Raw genomic sequence first — 13,660 nt, forward strand, 5'->3', positions numbered from 1 at the left:
TATGGACTGATTTGCAAAAAAAATCCTTTAATGCACTCAAGAATGCTTTGATAAATGCACCAGTATTGCAATTGCTTGATTTTGATAGACCATTCTTTGTCGTAGTCATTGATGCTAGTGGAAAAGGTATTAGTGCAGTCCTTATTCAAGATAACCATCCACTTGCATTTGAAAGTCATAAGTTTAAACCGTTTGGAGAAAAATTTAGTACATACAACAAAGAGTTGATTACTATTGTACATGCTTTGAAAATTTGGCAGCACTATTTAATGGGTGCCGATTTAATCATCAAAATTGATCAACAAAGTATCAAATATTTAATATATCAACCCTTAATAGATGATAGATATATTAAGTGGGTTGCCTTCATTCAAAGTTTTCAACCGAACATTCAATACCAATCTAGTAAAGAGAATATTGTAGCTGATGCTTTGAGCCAAATACCCTCTCTTAATAGTCTATCAACCATTACGGATACTTCATTTAATTCAATGCCTGACACTTATGCACAAGATGATGATTTCAAAACCACATGGTTGCACATGATTAACAACTGTGTGCACACATTTTTGGAATACACTATTCAAGAAAAATTTCTTTATTAAAAACAAAAACTCTGTGTAACTAAATCATTGAAGAGTTGCACAAACCACCCTATGTTGGACATAGAGGATTTGTTGCTACTTTTCAAAACTTATGTCGTGATTTCTTTTGGCCTACTATGAAAATTGATGTTAAACAGTATGTTTCAACTTATTTGATTTGTCAAAAGGTCAAAGCAATTACAGGTAAGAAATTGGAACTTTTACACCCTCTCCCTATTCTTGAAAAACCTTGGGAACATATTTAAAAGGATTTGGTTCACTGGATTTCCACTCACTGTTCACAACCATGATATGATTTGGACTGTCATTGACCGTTATTATAAACAAGCAAACTTCATTTCTTGTAAGAAAACACTCACAGCACATCAAGCTACACTTCTATTTCTTAAATTTCTATTTCCCAATCTCTCCCCAAAGGAAAGAATGGACACATGGCAGGCTCCTAGCCTAGTTGCCCCCAACCTCCCCTCAAATCCTATTGGATGGCCATAGAGGTGGACCAATGAGAATTAGGCTAAAGTAAAAATAGTCTAATCAATTTAAAAATGCTTGATAAAAGAACCAATAGAAATTAAGCTCCCCAAAAGACTATTGGATAGTTTACCAAGGGGTCCAACGAACATCCAACAGCCCAATGTCTTGCTTGATTCCTATTGGCCAAAAGACTAAAAGGTCCAATCAGAGTTTTAATAAATTATCTAATTACCCAAATCTCTCACAAAAGGAAAAAAGGGGACACTTGTCACAAGTCTATCAATTATGCTTCCTAATTCCTATTGACTAAGCTTTGCAGGAACCAATGGGAAGCTAGCAAGAGCTTTTTGGAAGAGGGGTTGACCAAGAGAGAGAGGGGCTAGCATTTTTACACTTACACACTTTGCTACACACACACAACTCATGTGTTGAGCAAGAACTCCATCTCCTTCTCCAAGAATTGAGAAGCGAAGGCGTACACCAACAACTCTTGGCTATGGAATGCAAATCCAACCAAGAGCCAAGCTTCAATTGCATGCTCATCTCCTCTAACGTGCTAATTACTAAGCTAAGCTATGCTATTAGAATGATTATGTGGAGAATACTTCTTTCTTGTAAGATACATCGTCTTCCTCTCAATCTTTCCTCATTCCCTACTAGCTCTCACCACTTCAGGTCTTGGGACTGAGGCTAGGGACACTAGGTGTGTTTTTCAAGCATAATTTGGTGCATGAAGCTTCCATCTTCATTGCACCAATGAGTTTTGTCAAGGAACACAAAGATTGTACTGTACAAAATTCTCCTTTGATGGGAGAAGTTATAATACAAAGCCTTTTTGGAGGGGGGACCGGCTCCATGTAAATCCGGTCCTCAACTGTTGTCAATTGTTCTATTTTTATCTCTTTTCAAGTATTGTCTATGCCAAATTAGCTATGTGCAAATTGTTATGTTGCTTTCTCAAACTAAGTACTCTTTCTATGCTCATTAGAAACTTATTTTTAGTAGAATTCTCACTATGTTATCAATCTCCGCTACACACAAGTTACTAGTGCATTAAATGTTACATTGGTATCGGAGCTATTGGTTTCTCTTTTCTTGCTCAAGAAGAAAGGTCCTCAAGCTTGCTAAAAATGGTTGGTGTTATTAATTGCAAAAGAGTAAGTAGAATAGGGATTTTTCATCCTTGAAGCACGCCTGCTTTATATAGTTAACAGGGACACCATCGGGAGCTATGGTTTTAATAATGGAGTCCTACGGGGCTTGCCTATGGCTTAACCATTATTGAACTATTAGAAACTTGACAGGAACTGGTGTTGTCTTGGCTCTATTGAACCCTCTCTTCTATTCCTTGCAATTAATTATATTTGAGCCATGGATATAGATGTTTGAGTGCTTATTTGTGAAGGGAAAGATGAGTAGCAACAACTAGGGCTTGAAGTGCCAAAGTACAAGAAAAAATTTACACCTAAAATTTGCTAGTATGGTTGACAAGGGAAAAGAGATTGAAATGAATGTTGACAACTTTGATTTTGCTAATGAAATAGCAACTAATGATGTCCCTATGCTTGTAAACTATCTTGTTTCTAGGCTTCAACAATCCCCGGACAATCCATCCCTCCAAGGTGAAGTGCTACATCAATTGCACACCCATGGTATTCTCCAAACTCCCCACCAAGAAGAGAGAGTACCTAGGAAATCTCCTGGTGAGACTTCCAAAAGAGGACTCTCTCCGATAAGGGAAGAAGAGGAGGATCCATACGAAGCGCTCAAAAACTTACTTCTCGATGAGGCATCTCCCTCCTAAAGGAGAACTCAAGTATGAATGGTAGAGCCCCCACCGAAAGAACAAGAAAGAAGAGAGTCTCCTGCCACCTTGGTGGAGATGGCTCCATGAAGACGGTGGGAAAAATGCTCTCCAACACCCCCTAAACGGAGAAGACCATTGCATACTTCTCTACACCATAATTCAAAGAGGGAAGAGAGAAAACAAGAGAAGAAAAAGGCGAGAAACAGGTCACCCTCTTCTCCATCTTCCTCATCCTCTTCCTCTTCTAAAGAGAGTTTTACGAGTGAATAAACTTTATATTAATCGAAGGAAAAGTGAACTTTTCTTACAACAAATTCAGTATTTAGGTCACATTATCTCTCAAGATGGCATCCAAATGGATCCATCAAAGTTAGAGGTAATAAAAGGATGGCCTAATCCAAGGAATCTCCATGAACTAAGAAGCTTTATATGTATGTGTGCATACTATAGATGCTTCATAGAAAAGTTCTCACAAATTGTGGGACTATTACATGACCTAACACAGAAAAATGTTAGGTATATATGGTCCACCAAGGAGAACAATTCTTTCAAAATCTTAAAGTGAAGCTTATTTCTTGACCTGTGCTTACACTATTGAATCTCTTAAAGCCATCTGAGGTCCAATGCAACACCTGTGGTGATTGTCTTGGAGCTGTTTTTCTCCAAGAATGGCACGCCATAGCCTATGAAAGTCGAAAGCTTGACCCTATAGAGCAAGCTCTAGGTATATATGAGAAAGAACTCTTAGTAGTTCTACACGCTCTAGACTCGTGGAAACATTATTTATTGGGGACTTCTTTCATTCTGCGGACGGATCACCAAAGCCTCAAGTACTTAGTGACGCAGACCAAGCTCTTCGACAAACAAATGAGGTAGGCAAATTTCCTTTCACAATTCCATTTTCATATTGCTCACATTTTTGGCAAGCATAATCAAGTAGCCGATGCACTCTCAAGACGACCGAGAGTGAATGCGGTATCCATAGCAACTCACAATGATCTATCTTTTATGATAGATGAGTACGCTATTGATCCCAATTTTAAAGGTCTGTTTTCAGCCCTTGCTAGTACTAGGGAAGAAGGAAGAACCATTTACCCTACAAGATGGTTATCTTATCTATGGCAACAGGCTATACGTTACTAACCCACTACGTGAGAAAGTAATGTATGAATCTCATGCTCCTCCTTATGCGGCGCATAGAGGGATTCAATCGAACATAAAAGGGAAAAAAACATACTTCTTTGGCCTCCCATGAAAGCAAACATACATGAGTATGTTTCAAAATGTGTGGTATGCCAAAAGACAAAGTTTGATGGAGGGAAGCAACTTGGATTGCTTCAACCTTTGCCAATCCCTAATTCACCATGGGAGAGCATATCCATGGATTTTATCTTTGGATTGCCCAAGTCTATCCATGGGAATACATGAATATGGAAGATAGTAGACACGTTTAGCAAACAAGCACATTTCATACATGTCAAAAAGACTATCAAGGCCCATCAAATTGCAACCCTCTTTATATCACAAATCTTCAAGTACCATGGCTTGCCAATGTCTTTAGTGTCAGATAGAGATCTTAGAATGACCAGTAATTTCTAGAAGGGTCTCTTTAAGAATTTAGGTACAAGGCTAAACTTCTCTTTGGCCTATCACCCTCAAACGGATGGCCAAAGTGAAATAGCTAACCTAACAATTCTTGATCTACTAAAATCTTATGTCACACAAGTAGATCAAAAGTCCCAATGGGAGAAGTACTTACCTTTAGAATATGCTTAAAGTAATACTATACATACTTCCACGGGAAAAGCACCTTTTGAGGTGATAGAGGGAAGATCAAAATTCCCATGCTGCTCAAGGTACATGGGAAGATCTTCGCTACAGATAAATATAGACAAGACCTACAAGAATCTTTCCAAAAGATTAAGGATGCTATTTCCATTTCACGGCAAAGGCAAAAGGCTTTTGCTGATAAGCACATAAGAGCTCTAGCCTTTAAACAAAATGATTGGGTCTTGCTTAAGTTTCCCAAGGTTCAATTAAGGCACATAACGGGCAAGAATCCTATGGGACACCAAAAGTACTATGCTAAGTTAGCAAAAAGGAACTATGGTCCCTTTCAGATTCTTAGCCCAATCAATGAGATGACCTATCAACTGAAGTTGCCCAACCATTGGCTCATACACAATGCTTTCCATTGAGCCTACTAAAGCCTTACAAAGGAGAGCCACCTCAAGAAGCAACCATTGAACACCCACCGCAGATCGAGGACCAAGAAGAGGTGCTGCAGCCCAAGTCCATTCTCCAACATGAATACAAGGTATTGAGAGGTGGTAAGACTATCCAATGATATCTTATCAAGTTTAAAAATTATCCTTTTGAAGATGCTAGATGGATGCAAGACATACAATTAAAGGATAACCTAAACCTTGTCAATGCTTACAATGATTTCCTAGAGTAGCAAATGTAAATACGTATAAATAAACAAATCTTCTTTCTTATAAGACTCTCTCTTTTCTTTATTGTGCACAAATGTTAATAAGTATGCATGCTTAGGATCATGTTTGTGGACACGACGTCTCCCATACACCAAGTAGAGTTTGTCACTCTACTATGGAAGATTGATACGGACTAATGTGCAGACATGCTTACGGCAGCTAAGGCTCTCAAGCACCAAATGGACTAGTCATCCATTCTAGAAAAGTATCATAGGGTAAAATAGGGATCCTCTACCTGTCAGCAAATGGACTAATGACTAGGCTTTATCTTCTCTACCCCATAGTCGAGGACGACTATGATTTCAAGAGAGAGGTAATGTCATAAAAACTAATGTCTAATTCTCCCAAAAAAAATTCTCATGTTAAACTGATCATTTAATATGGGGAAGTAGCAGGGGAGTAAAAGCTAGAATACTAGTAAGGCTGCCAGACCGGTCTCTGCAGGGATCCAAAGGAAGGAAAATAGGGATCCAAAGGGGGACAATTTGCAAAAGAGCAATGTGCTTCAATGGGGCTTAAAATACCTAAGGTTCAGGCTCCATTAAGACTTCCATAGGCTAAAGTTCCTAAATTTAATTCAATTGTCCAATGGCCAAAGTGAGGAAAAATTGGATGGTTATGGGAAGACTAAAAAGTCTTCCCATATCCCTAGGAAGGAGGAGGCGAGCCCTAATGATAGGCAATGAGAGAGAAACACACGCACAGACTCCCAAGCTCTCCCCAAAGGGAAGAATGGACACATGGAACGCTCCTATCCTAGTTGCCCCCAACCTCCCCTCAAATCCTATTGGATGTCCATAGAGGTGGACCAATGAGAATTAGGCTAGAGCAAAATTAGTCTAATCAATTTAAAAATGCTTGATAACAGAACCAACAAAAATTAAGCTCCCTAGAAGACTATTGGACAGTCTACCAAGGGGTCCAATGAGCATCCAACATCCCAATGGCTTGCTTGATTCCTATTAGCCAGAAGACTAAAATGTCCAATGAGAGTTTTAATGAATTATTTAATTACCTAAAGCTCTCACAAAAGGGGAGAGGGGAACACTTGTCAGAAGGCTATCAATTATGCTTCCTAATTCCTATTGGCTAAGCTTTGCAGGAACCAATGGGAAGCCAGCAAGGGCTTTTTGGAAGAGGGGTCGACCAAGAGAGAGAGAGAGGGGTTGGCATTTTTACACTTACACACTTTGATACACACACACAACCCATGTGTTGAGAAAGAACTCCATCTCCTTCTCCAAGCATTGAGAAGCGAAGGCGTACACCAACAACTCTTGGCTATGGAATGCAAATCCAACCAAGAGCCAAGCTTCAATGGCATGCTCATATCCTCTACCATGCTAATTACTATGCTAAGCTATGCTATTAGAGTGATTATTTGGAGAATACTTCTTTCTTGCAAGATACATCTTCCTGCCAATCTTTCCTCATTCCCTAATAGCTGTCACCATCTTTGAAGGTGTGTGAGGTCTTGGGACTAGGGCTAGGGACACTAGGTGTGTTTTTCAAGCATAATTTGGTGCATGAAGCTTCCATCTTCATTGCACCAATGAGTTTTGTCAAGGAACACAAAGATTGTATTGTAAAAAAGTCTCCTTTGATGGGAGAAGTTATAATACAAAGCCTTTTTGGAGGGAGGACTGCCTCCCTATAAATCTGGTCCTCAACTGTTGTCAATTGTTCTATTTCTCTCTATTTTCAAGTATTGTCTATGCCAAATTAGCTAGGTGTAAATTGATATGTTTCTTTCTCAAACTAAGTACTCTTTCTATGCTCATTAGGAACTTATTCTTAATGGAATGATCACTATGTTATCAATTTCCACTACACAGAAGTTACTAGTGCATTTAATGTTACATTGGTATCAGAGCTATTGGTTTCTCTTTTCTTGCTCAAGAAGAGAGGTCCTCAAGCTTGCTACAAATGGTTGTTTTTATTAATTGCAAAAGAGGAAGTAGAATAGGGATTTTTCATCCTTGAAGCATGCCTACTTTATGCAGTTAACGGCGATAACGTTGAGAGCTATGGTTTTAATAATGGAGTCCTACGGGGCTTGCCTATGGCTTAACCATTATTGAGCTATTAGAAGCTTGACAGGAACCGGTGTTGTCTCGGCTCTGTTGAACCCTCGCTTCTATTCTTTGCAATTAATAATATTTGAGCCATGGGTATAGATGCTTGGAGTGCTTATGTTTGAAGGTAAAGAGGAGTAGCAACAACTAGGGCTAGTAAAAATTTACACCTAAAATTTGCTAGTATGGCTGACAAGGGAAAAGAGATTGAAATGAATGTTGATAGCTTTGATTTTGCTAATGAAAGAGCAACTAATGATGCCCCTATGCTTGTAAATTATATTGTTTCTAGGCTTCAATAAGCCCTGGGCAATCCATCCCTCCAAGGTGAAGTGCTACATTAATTGCGCACCCATGGTATTCTCCAAACTCCCCACCAAGAAGAGAGAGTACCTAGGAAATCTCCTGGTGAGACTTCCAAAAGAGGACTCTCTCCGATAAGGGAAGAAGAGGAAGAGATCCATACGAAGGGCTTAAAAAGTTACTTCTCAATGAGGCATCTCCCTCCCAAAGGACAACCCAAGTTTCAACGGTAGAGCCCCCATCGAAAGAACGACAAAGAAGAGAGTCTCTTGTCACCTCGATGGAGATGGATCCACGAAGACAGTGGGCAAAACGCTCTCCAACATCCCCTAAACGGAGAAGACCATTGCATACTTCTCTACACCATAATTCAAAGAGGGAAGAGAGAAAACAAGAGAAGAAAAAGCCAAGAAAGAGATTGCCCTCTTCTCCATGTTCCTCATCCTCTTCCTCTTCTGAAGAAAGTGTTGGTGCAAAAAACGAGGAGCAGGGGAAGAAAAAGGTGAGAAAGAGGTCACCCTCTTCTCCATCCTCCTTATCATCTTCCTCTTCTGACAAAAGTGATGGTGCAGCTCATGGTGCCACATGAAACCCTATGCCACCTAGAAAAGGTCATCCAAGCTCAAAAAGTTCAAAGAGGGAGAAAAGAACATCTCTTTCCTTACCTACGATGGCACCTTTGGTGCTACGGACCAAGTCTTGGCCTTTATCCAACAATTCGATGTGGCGTTTGGAGATGAGGGCTTCACGGATTCCTCTAAGCCACGTCATGTAGCTATGCATTTTCAAAAGTCCTCGAGGCAATGGTGGTCTAGCCTATGAGCCAACGATGAAGCTCCACAAACATGGAAAGCTTTAAGAGCTTCTATCATGAAGCAGTTTTTGACTAGCGATGCCAAAGACAAAGTACTCACCGAATGGCAAAGCTTGAAGCTCTCTCCCCATGAATCTATTCCCAAATATGTAGACAAGTTTTGGGATTTACATCTCAAAGTCACTGTCTACAAAAAGATGGATTTTGGAGAGCAAAAACAACAATTATGTGTGGGTTATCTAAGGATATGGCGGAGCATGTTAACTCCCAAAGGCCTCGCACCATATTTGCGGTCATACACCATACCATGGTGGCTTCAAGAATCAACTTCCAACAAGGGGCTAAGAGAAATCTTAAGCCCATGGAAAACAAGGACCGTAGTGAGCTTAAGGGGAAGGATAACATCCAAAAGTCTCCCAAAGGCAATGCCAACAACAAAAAAGCCAAGGAGAAGGGAGTTTATAAAGGCAAAAATAAACTCTCTCCTGAAGAGCTAGACCATTATTGAAAACATAACCGTTGTTTCAAGTGCGGGGAGCAAGGGCATTCCTATCGTGCTTGCCCCCACAAGAATACACGTAATGAGCCTCCTAGAGCTACATTGGCCGAAATTCAAGAAGAGGATGCTCATCACAAAGGATCTCCACTATGTCATGCTTGGGGAAAAGGTAAGAGAACATGATGCTTTCATTCTCTTTGACCCTGGTTCTACTCACAATTTCATATCCACAGAGTTGGCCACCAAGTTACGCATCCAAAGCCTATGAGATGTGAGATGTCCTACATGTCGATGGTGCTTTCAAGGGGCAAGAAGCCTCAGTCACTCCCTTAATTGGGAAACTGAGGCTCCATGTCCAAAGCTATGTGGACAAGGAGGATTTCTTCATCTCTCCTCTCAAGCATGAGGATGTAATCCTAGGGGTACCATGGTTTGATTGCATGGCCACCAATGTTAAATTCCTTGAAAGACGATTCTACTTTAGGTACAAGGAAAAAGATATGTGCATAGAGGCTAAGGAGTTGGGTAGCACCATACCCATTGTACATAAGCAAGCTTTCAATAAGTCAATAAAGAGCTCTATTTCCATGTACATGATTTTTGTTAAAGATTCTCAAAATGAACCTAATGTTTTAGCAAAAAAAATATAAACAATCAAAAGGAATTAGAATTATCCAATTTCCTCAAGGAATTCCAAGATGTTTTTATTGACGACATCCCTTGTGATTCTACCTCCTAAACGAGGGGATGACGACCATGCAATTGAACGTCTTCCTGGAAGCTCACTGCCTAATAAACCTCCTTCGAGTTTCTCAAGCTCAACAAGAGGAGATTATGTGGCAAGTGCATGAGTTAGTTGAGAAAGGCATGGTTAGGCCTAGCTCGTCTCCATTTTTGTTCACCAGTGTTATTAGTACAAAAGAAAGATGGTACATATCGTATGTGTGTCGACTATAGAGCACTAAATAGGATCACTATCAAGAATAGGTTTCCCGTTCCACGGGTAGAAGACCTATTTGATAAGCTACAGGGGTCAACCTACTTCAGTAGGATTGACGTAAAAAGTGGCTATCATCAAATAAGAATAGTTGATCGAGACATTGTAAAGACCGCATTTCGCACTACGTTTGGCCTTTACGAGTACATTGTCATGCCTTTTGGCTTGACCAATGCACCAGCCATATTTAACCGCCTGACGGAGAAGCTATTTAGGCCTTTCCGAAGCTTTACTGAAGTGTTCTTTGATGATATAATCATCTACTCTAATTCATTAGACGAACATTGGCAACACCTCCAGGTAATATTTCAAGTTTTACGAGAGAATAAATTTTATATTAATCAAAAGAAAAGTGAATTTTTCTTACAAGAGATTCAGTATTTAGGTCACATTATCTCTCAAGATGGCATCCAAATGGATCCATCAAAGTTAGAGGTAATAAAAGGATGGCCTAATCCAAGGAATCTGCATGAACTAAGAAGCATTATGGGCATGTGTGCATACTATAGACACTTCATAGAAAAGTTCTCACAAATTGAGGGACCATTACATGACCTAACAAATAAACACGTTAGGTATATATGGTCAGCCAAGGAGAACAATGCTTTCAAAAATCTTAAAGAGAAGCTTATTTCTCAACATGTGCTTACACTGCTGGATCTCTCAAAGCCATTTGAGGTCCAATGCGACGCCTGTGGTGATTGTCTTCGAGTTGTTTTTCTCCAACAAGGGCACGCCATAGCCTATGAAAGTCGAAGGCTCGACCCTCTTGAGCAAGCTCTAGGTATATATGAGAAAGAACTCTTAGCAGTTCTACATGCTCTAGACTCTTGGAAGCACTATTTATTGGGCACTCCTTTCATTCTACGGACGGATCACCAAAGCCTCAAGTACTTAGTGATGTAGACTAAGCTCTTCAACAAACAAATGAGGTGGAAAAATTTCCTTTCGCAATTCCATTTTCATATTGCATATTGCTCACATTGCTGGCAAGCATAATCAAGTAGCCGATGCACTCTCAAGACGACCGAGAGTATCCATAGCAATTCACAATGATCTATCTTCTATGATAGATGAGTACGCTATCGATCCCAGTTTTAAAGATGTGATTTCAGCCTTTGCACTAGGGAAGAAGGAAGAATCATTTACCCTACAAGATGGCTATCTTCTCTATGGCAACATGCTATGCATTACTAACTCACTACGTGAGAAAGTACTGTATGAATCTCATGCTCCTCCTTATGCGGGGCATAGAGGGATTCAATCTACCCTAAAAGGGATAAAAATATACTTCTATTGGCCTGCCATGAAAGAAAGATATAAGACTATGTTTCAAAATGTGTGGTATGCCAAAAGACGAAGTTTGATAGAGGGAAGCAACATGGATTGCTTCAACCTTTGCCAATCCCTAATTCACCATGGGAGAGCATATCCATGGATTTTATCTTTGGATTGCCCAAGTCTATCCATGGGAATACATGAATATGGAAGATAGTAGACACGTTTAGCAAACAAGCACATTTCATATCTATTAAAAAGACTATCAAGGCCCATCAAATGGCAACCCTCTTTATATCACAATCTTCAAGTACTATGGCTTGCCAATGTCTTTAGTGTCGGATAGAGATCTTAGAATGACCAGTTATTTCTAGAAGGGTCTCTTTGAGAATTTAGGTACAAGGCTAAACTTCTCTTTGGCCCATCACCCTCAAACAGATGGCCAAAGTGAAATAGCTAACCTAACAATTCTTGATCTACTAAAATCTTATGTCACACAAGTAGATCAAAAGTCCCAATGGGAGAAGTACTTACCTTTAGTGGAATATGCTTAGAGTAATACTATACATACTTCCACGGGAAAAGCACCTTTTGAGGTGATAGAGGGAAGATCAAAAAGTCCCCTGCTACTCAAGGTACATGGGAACATCTTCGCTACAGATGAATATAGCCGAGACCTATTAGAGATTAAAGATGCTATTTCCATCTCACAAAAAAGGCAAAAGGTTGTTGTTGATAAGCATAGAAGAGCTCTAGCCTTTAAACAAAATGATTGGGTCTTGCTTAAGTTTCCCAAGGGTCGATTAAGGCACACAATGGGCAAGAACCCTACGGGACACCAAAAGTACTATGCTAAGTACAAAAGTACAAAGGAGAGCCACCTCAAGAAGCAACCATTGAACACCCACCGGAGATCGAGGACCAAGAAGAGGTGTTGCAGCCCAAGTCCATTCTCCGACATGAAGACAAGGTATTGAGAGGTGGTAAGACTATACGACGGTATCTTATCAAGTTTAAAAACTATCCTTTTGAAGATTCTAGATGGATGCAAGACATACAATTAAAGGATAACCTAAACCTTGTCAATGCTTACAATGATTCCCTAGAGTAAGCAAATGTAAATACATATAAATAAAAGAAAGTTTCTTTCTTATAAGACTCTCTCTTTTCTTTATTATTGACAAATGTTAATAAGTATGCACACTTAGGATCATGTTTGTGGAGACAACGACTCCCAAACACCAAGTAGAGTTTGTCACTCTACTATGGAAGATTGATAAGGACTAATGTTCAGACATGATTGCGACAGCTAAGGCTCTCAAGCACCAAATGGACTAGTCATCCATTTTAGAAAGGTGTCGTAGGGTAAAATAGGGATCCTCTACCCACCAGCAAACGGACTAATGACTATGCTTTATCTTCTCTACCTCATAGTCGAGGACGACTATGATTTAAGAGAAAGGTAATGTCATAAAAACTAATATCTAATTCTCCCAAATGATTTTCTCATGTTAAACTGATCATTTAATATTGGAAAGTAGCAGGGGAGTAAAAGCTAGAATACTGGTAAGGCTGCCAGACCAGTCTCTGCAGGGATCCAAAGGAGGGAAAATAGGGATCCAAAGGGGGACAATCTGCAAAAGAGCAATGTGCTTCAATGGGGCTTAAAAGACATAAGGTTCAAGCTCCATTAAGACTTCCATAGGCTAAAGTTCCTAAATTTAATTCAATTATCCAATAGCCAAAGTGGGGGAAAATTGGATGGTTACACGCACACACACTTCCAAGCTCTCCCCAAATGGATGAATGGACACATGGCAGGCTCCTATCCTAGTTGCCCCCAACCTCACCTCAAATCCTAATTGGATGGCCATAGGTGGACCTTGAGAATTAGGCTAGAGTAAAATTAGTCTATTCAATTAAAAATGCTTGATAAAAGAACCAATAGAAATAATCTCCCTAGAAGACTATTGGATAGTCTACCAAGGGAACCAATGAGCATCCAACAACCCAATGTCTTGCTTGATTCCTATTGGCCAGAAGACTAAAAGGTCCAATGAGAGTTTTAATAAATTATTTAATTACCTAAATCTTTCACAAAAGGGAAAAGAGGGACACTTGTCAAAAGGCTATCAATTATGCTTCCTAATTCCTATTGGCTAAGCTTTGCAGCAGGAACCAATGGGAAGCCAGCAAGAACTTTTCGGAAGAGAGGTCGACCAAGAGAGAGAAGAGGGGTTGGCATTTTTACACTTACACACTTTTCTACACGCACACAAACCATGTGTTGAGCAAGAACTCCATCTTCTTCTG

This window comes from Adiantum capillus-veneris, chromosome 15, assembly GCF_014529385.1.
Source record: "Adiantum capillus-veneris isolate H3 chromosome 15, ASM1452938v2, whole genome shotgun sequence".
Classification (NCBI taxonomy): Eukaryota; Viridiplantae; Streptophyta; class Polypodiopsida; order Polypodiales; family Pteridaceae; genus Adiantum; species Adiantum capillus-veneris.